Source organism: Molothrus ater, chromosome 1 (genome assembly GCF_012460135.2).
Source record: "Molothrus ater isolate BHLD 08-10-18 breed brown headed cowbird chromosome 1, BPBGC_Mater_1.1, whole genome shotgun sequence".
NCBI classification, from domain to species: Eukaryota; Metazoa; Chordata; class Aves; order Passeriformes; family Icteridae; genus Molothrus; species Molothrus ater.
The window spans coordinates 64,365,083-64,378,712 of record NC_050478.2 but is presented as its reverse complement, the minus strand read 5'-3'; the positions used below and the strand labels follow the sequence as shown (position 1 = coordinate 64,378,712).

At 41.4% G+C, this 13,630-nt stretch overlaps 1 protein-coding gene across 7 annotated transcripts in view; it reads left to right on the top strand.

Moving 5' to 3' along the window:
- The window catches only part of ATXN1 (ataxin 1), a 371,937-nt gene that overhangs the window by 198,863 nt on the left and 159,444 nt on the right, over window positions 1–13,630 (top strand). For all 7 annotated transcript variants that reach the window (XM_054514234.1, XM_054514235.1, XM_036397890.2 and 4 more), the window contains one exon: window positions 10,593–10,715. The gene's annotated coding sequence lies outside the window, so the exon portion shown is untranslated. The remainder of the gene's footprint in view (window positions 1–10,592; window positions 10,716–13,630) is intronic.

The window sequence follows — 13,630 nt, the reverse complement described above, 5'->3', positions numbered from 1 at the left end:
TCAGTTTGCCTTTCAGACTCCTGTGACTAACAGGTGATTAGTACAAATAGCAGAAGGCCCTTTTATCTTTCATCTTGCTTCTGGAAATAAAAAGAAAGGGAAAGCTTTGGGACAGAGGGAAGAAATTTAGCTCCTCCAGACAGTTAACAGTGGTATTGCTGACTGGCTTGGATTACAGTTCTGGCTGAGTGGGTGTTTAACTTGTAAATCTGAGTAGTTCTGCTCACTTCTGGAGCCCCTAAAGTTAAGCATATAAATGCTTTGGGACTTGAAAGACCCTCCTTGGCTTATTCTGGAGAGTGTGCTGCAAAATCTTATGATGCAGGAAAACCCCCAAATCATCTCTTTTCCCCCTTCTAATGAGTGGCTCATAATGTTGATGGGATGTGGAGGGATTCCATTTCTGTTTGTTTATGCATACCAATCTCCAAAAAGATGCAAAAATGAGAATATCATGGTTTTGTGTGTTGATCAGCTGCTGTTATTTTTCAAAGGCACAAATTTTAAATAGCAGATGCTAATTTAAGTAACATTTTAACATATGCGGAAAACACTCCTGAAAAAATACTGAAGTAAGAGTGAAGTATTTTTTTTAATGAAACATTTTTCTCTAGTACAAATGTGTCAGTGCTTGGTGACATTTACACTCACTGGAACTTGGGAGAGCAGGGGCAGCATTTCATTCTTTCACAATGAAGAACAGTTTGTTTTTAAAAATAAAGAGAAGATCCCAGTAATAACTATGAAAAGGCCTAGGAAAGTAGTGCATTAACAGGTGGATGAAATATTTCTGTAGAGTTTATATGTCTTTCTGAAAATACTACACAGCAAATTTCTGAGCTTGATGCAACTCACTTGCATGAAATGAAGGGTTGTTTCCTGCTCTGTGGAAGAATCTAACTTCAAATTTTATGTCCTCTTATATGATTATCATAAGCCTAAAGTAGCATAATTGTCCTTGCTGACTTTCAAAATATCTTTAATTTTTTTTGAGCCTTAAATTGATTAATCTAGTGTAGACTGCATTTAAATATATACCTATATGTTAAGGCATATGTATTTTAGCACAAAATAAGAGTCAGGGGACTAGTACAAGGAGGCGTGTTTGTGGTTTTTTAAGTTATTTTAAAGCAATTATGTAATTATCATTGTCTTTTTTTTTAGTAATATACCAGCTACTGAAAGTGGGTTGTTGTCTATTTCAGCCTATTTGAAAGAAAATTGCAGTTGGTTTCCTTGCAAATGTTGCTCATCCTGCAGAGACCGGCTGAAGGGTTACTTTCATTTTCTCCAGGACAGCGGTGACAGGAAAAGTTATGTGATGGTCTAGTTACTAGCTGTAGACACCAAAGAGAAACCCTCAGTCTAAAGTCAAGGAATTGTTGGAAAAGACAGTATAATGTTAAAATTGACACAGGCTGGTGCCAGAAAATGAAACTGTTGAGTGCTGTCTTTGTCATGACAAATATATGCAGGTTGAAAGCAGTTTTGTCCTAGGTATGAATAAATGCTGGAGGGATTGGACTGCACTGCAGCCCACATTAGTACATGTGTATATACGTAAAGAGGTAAATATATCCAAAATAAATAAGGCTGTAAATAATTTTTCTGGTTACAAATTCTGTTCACCAAAATTAATTAGACACATGTAGCCATATGCAACATTGTGAATGTTCCATAAACTTAGCTTTTTTTCTAATGATATCTGTCTTATATTATTAATAATGTAAAGGAAAATAGTTTGTTTTGATCCTCGGGGGGAAAAACCCTTTCATTATCTCACCTCTCCTCAAAAACCCCAGACATCTACTTGTCCTCTGTCATTTGAAGCATATTTGACTCTGTTATCTGTACTTTTCCTGTCTTGCATAAGAACAAAATGTTGTCCTACTTTCTGTAATTGGAATTTGGTAAATCACAAATAAGTTACAGTAGGAAACTGAATGTGTTAAAGAAATGGAACAGAGAACAGATTACAATTTAATTTCCCAGAAGATAGACCTAATATTATTCATAAACAGAATGCAGTTCACAGTAAGTACAAGTAAAGCTGTGTTTCAAACCAGCCTCAGTAAAATAAACCTCCCTGGGCAAGACGATGCTTTATTTTGTTACTGATGAATGTTACAGAACTTGCACTGCCATTCTGAGTTTTAACATCAGATCCATTGGTTTACCTTTCTTGCCAGTTCAACATAATTTTTCTCAGGCCAAGATGAATATTTTAGTTTGTTTTCCTTCTGGAGTTACACTGTCTTTGTTAACTCTCTGAGTCTCTGCAGTAAGGTTGGAATCCACTGGCCAATTCCAGCTAAATTTAACAGGCAGCTTGAGCACTGAGCAGTTTTGTGGAACAAGGATTTGGGCACAGAACAATGACAGAAAAGGGTGACCTTTCTGGAGGAAAGGCTGGTGTGTGCTATCAGAAATGCGAGAGTGGGATGGGATGAGCCATTGCTCAGGGCTAGCTTTGCTCAGAGGGTGCATCTTTCTTTGCATGGGGTCATGTGAAGGCAAAGCCACAGGAACCAGCCTTCATGGACTCCACTGTGTATGGGACTGCTTGGTCTTTTAATGAGGGAGAATATCCCACATCCTTTTACTTTACACGTGCTTTATTGGTAAATGTCGGATTGTAAATGTTCAGCTTACTCTAAACTAACAGCACCTTCACTCATTTCACATATTCTGTATGAGTCAAATGGAGCCTGGGACAGATGGACAAGGTGATGTGACCAGGACTCTGTGACAGATGGAACATGGTGCTGGTCTGTGCAGCTGAGCTGGGAGGTTAGAGCCCAGCCTACTTTTTCTATCCTGTGCATAGAGTTACCAGGGAATGCAGTTTAAACACAGAGATCACTTATTAAAAGTCCCAAACTTTCTCAAACAGCTCTTGAAAATGCAGGACAAGGAGGACAAGGAGTTAGGCCCAAAGCTGTGCTGTTAAAAATTAACCATATTAGAAACCATGTCCCTGGCTGGCTTAATACATAGAAATGATTACCTTTGCAGGAAACTAACACAGCTCCACATTGCTTTGGAGGGAAAGGACAATCAGCATGGTAGCAATTGTGACAGGGCCCAGCTTCCCGTACTGACTCTGCCTTTTTCATTCATGAAAATGGGCAGTGGTGGTGAAGTTGAGACTGTGGATTTTACACACACTTCCTCTGTGCTTGGGCTTCCTGCTTGCATGACCTCAGAGTCGTCTCCTGCATGGAAGGCGTGTGAAGGAAGAGAGAAACTTTCAAGAGAATTTGAATACTAGGAGAGCATTTCACTTGGTCTCAGCCAGGTCCTCAGCACGGTGGTCAATGTCACTTTTGCTCATAAATTTGCTGCCAGGTCCAGAACAGTTTAACAAAAGTTGAACAGATTAATCAGTGAGGTTTAGTTGGTTTCCTGCACCTGAAACACAAGGAAGTTTCTATCACAAGGTATTTCTTAGCAGCTTCTAGTGAAACTCTAGTGTGTTATGCTGTTGCTACTGCTAGGGACAAACAGCTGATGATGAAGAGAAACAAGTCTGGGGGGTTTGTACAGGTGGCTTTTAGCCACTGGCCTGAAAACCTCCACATACACAGCAGGTACTTTTTAATGGGTGGCAAAAAGTAAAGCTAGACATCATGCCATAGAATTCTTGTCTTTTCATGCTCTGAAAAAGGATGTGATGACTGTCTTATTAATTGAATTAGTTATGATAAGTGTCAAGATTTTGAGGGTCTATTTAATGACATTTTCAAAGAGAACAAAAGATCTACTGTGAGGACAAAAACCAGAGGACATTTAACAAGCTCAGTGGACAATAATTAAAAAGGCACTGCTGCCTAAAATTTTCTGCTGGCAATTTTTACAACTAATGCCTGAATTTTTATTATTATTCCTAATATTTATTATCTTTCATGGGGTTTAAAGGTAGTACTTTTTTTGGTCTTTTTATCCACTTTGGTTTACTTTTTCCCTTCTCTAATAATTCTTTACTATTTTGCTGTAAGATGAAGAGAAAATTTTCAGTTTGTTTTACTTTTCCCCTTTAGTAACTGTTTTCTTGCTACTTTGGTGTCGGATAAAAGAGAAGATAATTTAAAGAGTAGAAGAGCTCATTGTAAAACTACAGAAATTAGATTAGTTATTGTAGCTGAAACTACTTTGATCTATTCTTTACATTGTTCACTTCAAGATGCTCTTGCTGCTTGTCAGTATTCCACTGTTGCAATATTAGAATGGAATATAATAATATCTTTTAATTTGGTGGCATAAAGAATGAAGCAGAATATTTGATTTTTATGATTATGCCTACATTAAAAAGTAGTGTGGACCGACTGGAGAGAGTATCTGTGAAAACTGTGGTGGGATGCTGAGATTTGCACCAGGCATGTTTTCTGGTTGCTTTTGAGCTGTCTGGTGCTGCTGGCTGCTCACTCTGGGGAACATGATGCTTCTAGTTAATTCCTGCCAAGAGGGATTTGTTCATGTGCTGCAGGACCACCCCACAACACAACTGAAAGCCCAGGCAGGATGGATTACCTGGAGACTTGCTTTAAATGCTGCATTCCTGATCTAGCAAAAGCAGATGGTAGCTTTGCCCTATAGGGATGTAGTGGGATGAAGGCATGGAAAGAAAGGCATATTTCAGTGATGTGATTGTGTATAGTTGTGCCAGTTAGTGAAACAGGTTTAATAATTTTTCTTTCTTTTTTTTCTCTCTTCCCTTTTCTTTGTAATTATTACTGAAAGGGGAAGGTTGATGTGAGTAGGCTTCTGAGAATGAAGGCTGTTTTGAGAAGTTAGAAAGAAGAAATCTTCTACTGAAAGGATCGTATCTTCTTTAAGGAGCTTATACAATACCAAGTGCACATTAGATGCTTAACCAGTAATGACCCGTGTCTAGTGGCTGGTACTTGACCTGCTGATGTGAGCATGTGGGGACAGTGCTTGTAACCTTCAGTCACAGAGGCTGCTCAGACAGACACTGCACTCAGCTGAGGCTCTCAGCCATCCAAAGACACTGGCTGGGCATGCTTTATTTAAAGGTGTACAGCCTCTTTTTGGTATGTGTCCTGAGGCAGGGAAGGGGATGTGTAATGTCATATTATTGCTAGCATGACTTGGAAAAATACATGATGTTATCTGAGACAGTAGGTATGAGAGCCAGTCTGGCAGATGTGACAGTCCTGCTTTCTGGATCTGACAGCTGGCAGCCTAGGGAGCATGCAGCCAGACCTGGTATTTGCTGAAATGCTCGTGTTATGGCTTGTGTTGAAGGAAAGGAAGAAGTAGAGGTGACAGAAGTAGGAGTACAGTGTTTCAGGGTTTTTTTTTTTACAAAAGACAAGTTTGGAAGTAGACTTACAGAAAAGCATTGTCTTTCTCAGTTTCCTGTCCCTTCTTGATTAAAAGAGTAGGTTTGACTACAAAAAAACCAACCAATCTTTGTAGCCAACCAACTCACTGAATCCAGGCAGGTGACAACATTTCTTCCTCTGCCTGGAAGATTTTAAATGCTGGCATAGTCCTGCTACTCTCAAAAAGTAAGACCAAACCACTGTGGTGCTGAGCTGGTTGTGGCTTAGTCAAATTTCTATTGTAAAAACAGCTTATGGTAAGGCCTCCAAAGTTTCCTGCAATAAAGGTCATCACAGGTTTCTTTTGAAATGTCCTGAATGTCTCCTGTACTCTCTGTCACTGGAGATACATGATTGTATAAGGAATATTGATTGTTCAGATCTTTCTATATAGCAGCAAGCAACTAGATCCCAAAAAACAACCCCATATAGCTAGAAGGTAGGTGAGATGAGTAAGTAAAGCAGACGGCAATAGGAAAAAAATACGAGGCCCATCTGTTCCAAACAACATGGAATTTCTATTGTTTTTCTAGAGCCCTTCCTTTGAAGAAACTAGAATGTATCTGTACATTGAATATCACACCATATTTCATTTTCTTAACATCTCTCTAAAATGTATGTGCTCTTCAGCAGAGGAATGCCTGCCTGCTGCTTTTTGTGGGCAACACGCTGAACTTTTACAGGGTTACTGTTCAGAGCAGCTTGGCCAGTGAAAGAGTGGGTGGAGGGTATTCAGCTCTGCATCCACTGGCATTCCTTGTTTTCAGAGGTCGTGAGCCAAGGAGGGCTGTGCATCTGAGCACAGGCAGTCATATGGCAGGGTCGCTGCCAAGGGATAAAGCCACTGACTTGTGATGCAGTCTGTCTCTCTCAGACCTTCATGCTGGGATAAAGGAGGCACTTAGGGTGCCAGGGAGAGCCTGGGGTCAGCACCTGATGAGACTGGGGCTTTATGACTTGGAAAGACATGACACGCCTCAGGGTAAGTGGGGGAGAGCATGGCTCTGTTTCACCTTGTAATGATAAACAGGTGGCATCAAGGCATGGGGGCAGTGAGCGTGGGCTGGTAGTTCTAGTCCAAAAATCATGCAATAAAGTCACTTCGGCTGTTAAGAAAAGAGAGGAGTTTGTGGTGTGTGTGTGCTTATGAGCAGAAGGCAAGAAAAGGAGTAAATGGCACGTAGGAACGTGTGCCTGAGCCTGCCAGACCCTTGGCAGAGGCAAGGGAGAGTAGTAGGTCCATTCCTGTGAGATGTTGGGGGAAGAGTTCCTGTGCCCATGGCGAGATGTGTGCAGAGAGCCTGGTGCTTTGATTTCTTCATCCCTCACAGCTCATTCCAAAATGAGATCACATTTTAGCAATCCACTGTTCTCAACTGGCCTTGGCTCTGTCCTGTCACGTGCACGAGTACTCAGGCCCAGGCCCAACCCAGAACTGCTTGCCCTGGGGATGGCAAGGGAGGCTGGCAGTCTTGTCTGCCCCCCAGGCTTGGAGGTAGGTAAGCCTACACAAATCCAGAAATAAGAGAGGAGTCTTTCTCTGTAGCTTGTCTTGAGGTTTAATTTCTCTCTTTACTTGAGTCTTTGTTTCCATTGCTGTGGTTTTTCATCAGTTTTGATCACAGTCAAGTTATGCTAACATAGCGTTTGTGCAGTTTACCTAGAATGGAAAATCATCTCAGTCCATTCAGCTCCATCGGCCTTTTGAAAGAGTCCCCACTGTGAAATGAAGGAAGACCGGGGGAAAAGAGGCATTCTACTGCTGGTATTTTATCAGGCTGCTATTCTCTTGGTATTTTCTTAAAGTCCCAAGCTGGCAAAGCAAGGGGTGGTGCCTTTCTCAGCTCTCACTAAAAAGCAAAATATTTTGCCTTTGAGTGCAGAGCAGCACAGCACCTGTTGTGTTCCTGTGGTTCTGAAGCCAGAAGGCAGAGAAATTGATCCTCTAACTTTTATCCAATCTTGTTGCTTGTGAGGGAAGTGCTGTGTTTTGAGGAGATGTGTGCTGAGCAACCATCATTTAATTCTTGGGGGTTACTAGTAGTGTGTGCTGCAGCTGGGATAGGCTGCTGGATAGCCCTGGCTCAATTTGGCATCTTTGCAGCCAGCAGGGTTAATGCTGTGTGTATGGGAGGAGGAAGGAGGATTTGTACTTCAGACCTGCCTCTGCTGGGAGCTAGAGAAGCCAAGCACCGCCTCATTTATTGCACCGGCAAGAGTGAAGGAGCTGACAGGATATTCCTTTAATTTGTTTGAAGCTGCATTCATTTCTCCAGAAGGGGGAGAGTGGAGTAGTCGAATGCTGGGAGGAATCCCCAGCCTAATTCAGGACTGTCCTTTTTCCCTGACTCCACAGACACCACAAAGGGGCTGTCAGATCTACTCACATGTTTTGCAAAGTCCAGGATTATCTGGCCATTGAGTCAGTCTCTGTAAAGTGTGACCCAACAATTCTGTTTTAAGAGTTCACTGTTGGTTTTGATACTATTTTGGTTACTGAGAAAATATTATAAATGCATGGAGGTGCAAGCCATGTGCACCTCATGACTGCAGGAAGTGCCTAGATGTATGGCAGGCATGATGCTCCTTTCTGATGGGGAAATTCGAATTTGGCTCACAGATATTATATTGTAAGAAAAAAAAGGATGGCAGAATGAGTTTCAAGTATTTTTGTGACACTGAATTTTTGGTGTTTTATCCTCTGATATATAAATTGTTACTTCTGTTTTTTTTTTTGAAAATCAGACTATTTCCTCCATCGCAGTTACATTTGTTTTCTTTTGACAAACCCTGATTTGTTGCTCCTGTTTCTGTAAGGATCAGATGGGTAATGGAAGCTGTACAGCAACTTTATGTATGCTACTCGAGATAGTAAAATGCAAGCCTACAATAGGCCTTTTTTTCAGCAGCTGTAAAGCTGTTGTGTGAATACAGTGAATCCATTCAGTGTCCCCCACGCTTGCTGGGAGCACCCTGGAGAAGAGAGTTGTACTAGTGAAATGACTATCCAGCAAAATGGTTTCAGAGGGGCAGGCTGATGAGTCACTCCTTATTTTGGTTTGCAGGGTCTTTTTCTGGGTATCTGAAGTTTCAGCCTGAGTTAAGAGATCTGTAACTTTCTATAACTTTCTCCTTCTTTCCAGATTGTCCACTAAATCAGCATGGGTGTTGTGTTCCTTGCATCAGCCCTCTGAGATGGGGGAATGCTCTTATTTTAGTTGTAGAGACAGGGACAGGGGAAATTTTGGGTTAAGTGACAGTGTGCATTAGGAGCCAAAAGCTCATGCTGAAGTTGTACTATAGAAGCTCAAGTGTCATTCAGAGCTATTTCAGCCTTTCAGGAAGTGTCACATAGCATTTGCCCATAGGTCATGCAGAAAAGCCTGGAGGATAGCTGGGAATCTGTCCATCAAACAGTTTTATTTGACTCTTTAAACAGAGCATTAAAATGCAAGTATGTAAAGTGAAACAGGCAGGATTTTATGCTGATTTTGATCTTTGGCCACCTTGTATTTGAGTTCAGGAAAAAAATGAGAGGCGGAACCTAGTTGATTCGGCAGGGTGATGCTCTGTAAAATAATCCCTTTAACACTTTTTCTTAAATTAAGAAGGGTTTCTAGGTGGCATGAGTCATGGACAGACTGTCCTCATTTCACTTTGAACTTGCAACCTTCTCTGGACGCGTGTCACAGATTTAGAGGGCTTTGTCTGCTTCCTGCAAGTGGTAGGCTTGGCTCCTACAGCCTTGACTGGTGTAGAGTGAGAGCAGGCTCCTTGAAGGAAGAGGCAACACCATGTCAGTGGGAATAAGCATGGTGGAGTAGGGGCCCAGCTTGAGTATTTTGTACAATAAGCAGCTTTGGGGAGTGGTGACATAGGCACAGCCTTTGTACAGGTGTCAAGGTCCCCCTTATTTGTGTGTTGTGGTCTGCTTCAAGTTTTGGGTTGTTCTCCTCCAGGGTGTGTGGGGGAATGCACTGTGGTGTAGAAAGCTGTACTTTTTGAATTTTTGACCACTTTTGGAAAAGTTGTCTTTTTTGAGGTATATAAAGCCACAGAAGGCTGTGAATATTGTCTTCATTTCTTAATTAAAAGCAAGGGGAAAATTATTCAGACCTGTCTGTTCTAGCCAGGGCAGAAAATCAAAGTGTTCTGGCTTACATGCACACAAGGTCAAATCCTCTTGTTGTCATGTTGTGTAAATTTGTTGGCTTCAGTGGGGGTACCCACAGGTGTAACCCTGGGAACAGTTTCTTTCAGGCTTTTTACAGAGCAAAAATGAATGTGGTTGTTGGTCCTAAAAACTGTTCATAGAGAAATAGCTGGGATGTTTGTAATCGAGAGAGGCCATGCAAATGCAAGACCACGCTCTCAGAGGGAACGTGAACTCTGCACTGGCTGGCAGAGTTTTCCTGCTGACAGAGCCTGCTTTGGAGTCTTACGTACCCAGCTGGCCCTTGGCCAAGCCTTGCTGCAGGTACAGGAGAGGGAGGAGGGTGAAACAAGGGGCGGTGAGAAACTGTTCTCGGTAGCAGCACTCGCTGAAAAGTCAAAAGCCTTCAGACCTTTTTTGGTGATGGTAGAAAATGTCAAAATTGATTGTATTAGAGACCTGCCAGTTACTCTGAACTCATCTACTTTGTCGCTCCTCCTCCCTTCCTTCCTCCCTCGACAGCTGGGCTGGGTTTTGTAGTGCTAATGCTGCATTGCTTCTCCAGCACGGCTACTACTTCCCCCACGCTGCTACTACAGAAATACTACAGGAACTCAGTGAAGACTGAGGGAGAGGGCTGTATATGTTCTATTAGTGATAGTAACAGTGATAGCAGGAATAAAACTCGGTAGCAGTTTAATACTTTACATAATGATTTTTCTTCTGTTTGTGTTCTGGGTTTTCTTCCATTTTCGCTGTCATAAATTTGTGGAGTCTGGTATATCCTGGATTTTGCTTTAAATGAATACTTTGTAGTGTGCTTAACTTACAGATTTTTAAAATGCCATGGTTTGGAGTGATCTAAACCAGTGGGTTTTTTTTTTTTTTTTTTGTTCACATGGGTCTTTTTAAATTTTTTTTTAAGTACAGCTCACACTCACAGAAGAGCTGTTGCTGGAGGAAGTTACCACACTTGCTTTAGATAATGAAACATACATTCAAAAAAGGTCAGGGATTTCCCCTGAGCCACCCACCAATTGCTTGAAATGACATTTTCATTCTGAGTGTTTCTTTTTTTGTTTTTGTTTAAGATCCTGGAGCACAGGGAAAGAGTTTTAATGCAAAATACCAGAAAAAAAAGTCTGCAACATCTCCTGTGAGAGGGGGGAGAAAAGGAGATTAACAATTGCATCTTGAAACACTCATGATTTGAGGTAAGTGATTGAAGGGTCTTGTCATAAGTTACAGTTAGTTTGTAATTAAATTAATCATTATTTATCTCGGAGTGTCATGATATTGTTGTTGAAGGCAATAAAAACAGGCAGGAGAGGGAGGGAGAGAACAGTAACGGCAAACCCAGAAACAGCAGTAAAAATACGTAATGCACTTATCTTTTTGAAAATGGGCCCCATGAGTTCCAGTCCCACAAACTGGCAATCATTCTGACATTTATAACGGTTAGACCCTGTTTAAATCAATGAGGCTATTCTCTCTGAAAGTTAGGCATGAGCCTAAATATTTCCTAGTTTGGAATCTATATCATATGGGAACTATTGAAGAACATACAACACCCAGTCAGAAAAATGCATATACGAATCTCTTACTGTTGGTGATAATGTCATGAGGAATCTGATTTTGCAGCATTCTTAAGTAATATTTTTATATTAAATACATAGTTCTCATTTTTATGTTTAGACACCTCATTGAAATACCAAACTTCTTAGCAAAGCCTGTGAATTCTATACCAGCTTTAACAATACATCTGCCTTAATTGCTTCATCAGTGTGCCTTTGAACAAATGGAGTTTAACGTATAAAGAAAATAATGTCCCCTTTCATAACTAGAGTTGCATATTGCACTTGGATATTTGAATAGCAACTGAACTACAAGTTCCCTGGCTGAGGCTGAATTGTGTTGTCAGAGTTAATTTTTTTTAATAAAGACAATGACGAGGCACAAGGAGAAACTCACCTTTTCCCTCTAGTCTTCTTTTTTGTTTGTTTGTTTTGTTTTCATTTCTCATTAGAAAAGAATCAAACTTGAATCTCGTAAGGAGAAAATGCTACAGTTGTAAAACTTTTAACCAATGAAAATGTTGCATAAATGAGCACTAAAAAACACCAGCATCTTCCTTAAATAAAAATTTTAAATTATTTATTCTCTTCTGCCCCACAATTGTGCTGAAAGAGACAAAACTGCTGTAAGGAATCTGCAGAATCAAAAAGACACATATAACCTGAAAGAAGCAGAGTATACATTCCCACAAATGTGCAGAGAATCAAAACCTTTTGGCAAGTGGCATTTGCAGGCATATGTTGCTTACCAGATTTCAGAGGAGAGGAGAGCGAAGCCGAACCCTGGTGATTGCTCTGTATTTGCTTTGTAGGAACAGAGCTATTAAGTTTCTTTTGAAATCAACAGGCCCACTGCAGGGAGCTAAATATTTCCTTTCTGGTCAGTGAACAGGGGCCATTGCTTGGGAGATTGTAGTGGTCCTGTAGGTATTTGTACTGATTTTTCTGAACGGGTCAAAAGTTTTTCATATCAGTGTAGCCAACTCCTTTTCATGTGCAGGTCTTGCACTAGGGACTGTGATCCCAAACAGGAATACAGAACTCTTTCAGCAGGAGTCTGAGGCACTTTTTGTAGTTGTGAAATGAGGTATTAGTGCAAACCTGTTTGAAGGCTGAGCTCGGGTAATGCCTTTCTCTCTAGGACAAGCCCTGTTTCAGGTGCAGGTGACAGTCTTGGCCAAACCAGTGAGAGAGAAATGCTCCGTTGTGTGATCACCCTCAGCCTACCTTTGCTTTCTGTCCATCCCACTCTCTTGGAGGCAAGCATTCCTTCTTCGTTCTGTGGAGCATAAATCAAAATGCTTTTATTGCTGCCTTCTTTTCATTGATGTCAGGCCAGGATAAGGCGCATGATTTTCCTTTCACAATTGCCTTCTTGTTGCTCTCTGAGGAAGCGCACGTTGAAGTTCAGGAAGAGGTATTTTGTAGCATCTGTGTGGCCTTTATAATAATTTTATCAGCTCTATGTTACACTCAGAAAATCGTTGAGGTTGTTTTTAGCTTTTTCTGTATCACAGAGTACAGGAGCTCATTGTCAGAGTATTTGAGGGAACCTCTTTGGTGCCAAAAGATCCATATTAGGATATATTAAATTGTACTGCTATCCTTCTCCTTTCTTATTTTTTTCAGCATGTGGAGAAATAATGTCCCCATTTGTGTGCATGGAGAAGGTCCTGTGGTATATGCCAGGGAGTTATGTGGGCGCTGAGCTGAGCAGGCAGAGAGACTGACTCTCTCCTGCTTTGTATTTTGCACTGGGAGTGAACACAGGGGACCGAGCCTGCCCAGATTAAACACATGCCTTTTTTGTTTTGCTCTTCATTCAGCTGTCAGCATGCCATGTTCAGATGGCAGTGATCAGTCACAAATTGTCCCCTGACCATGCTCCTCAGCTCTCCTGAACCATTAGTTTTGTGGAGCTCTTCAACAAAGATGGCACTGGTTCGATTTCCCCACCCCCTGCCCTGGCTAATGGAAGAAGACTTTGTTTGTTTGTTTGTATTTTCCCCTCTAATCAACTGCATTAGATCCCAGAGCAACTTGTGTTAAGTGGAAGTGAGGCTTTGATAATATGTGTGCTTGCTAGAGACTTAAGATTTTTTTTTCCCTACCCCCTGTATATGGATCTTTTCAATGGGGTGCCGCTATTGTGAATCAGAAGGAAAGTGCACAGGCTGCCAGGCACATAATAAAATTATTCTTTTGTTTCAGTATGTGTGTGTGAGCCTTTGTAAAGATGAGGTGGTGAGGACAGAGAAGGGAGACCTTCAGTGCAGTGGCACAGTGCAGAGCAGCACTGTGGTGAGACGTGGCCGTGCCAGGGCCACCGTGCCCCTTCTGCTCGGCTCTGGTGGGCACTGCCTGGGACTCACACTGTCACACTGCATGTCCCAGGAAAATGGGTGAAGCTTGTACAGCCATTCACTATGCTGCCTGTAAACCACATAAGGCAAAATATTAAAAAGCTGTAATGTTTCCAGTGCTTTCCCTAAACTTTTAAAAGAGTGATGGAAAAATGAACTGTGCCGATCCTGTCCTTCCTCACTGTGAGGCTA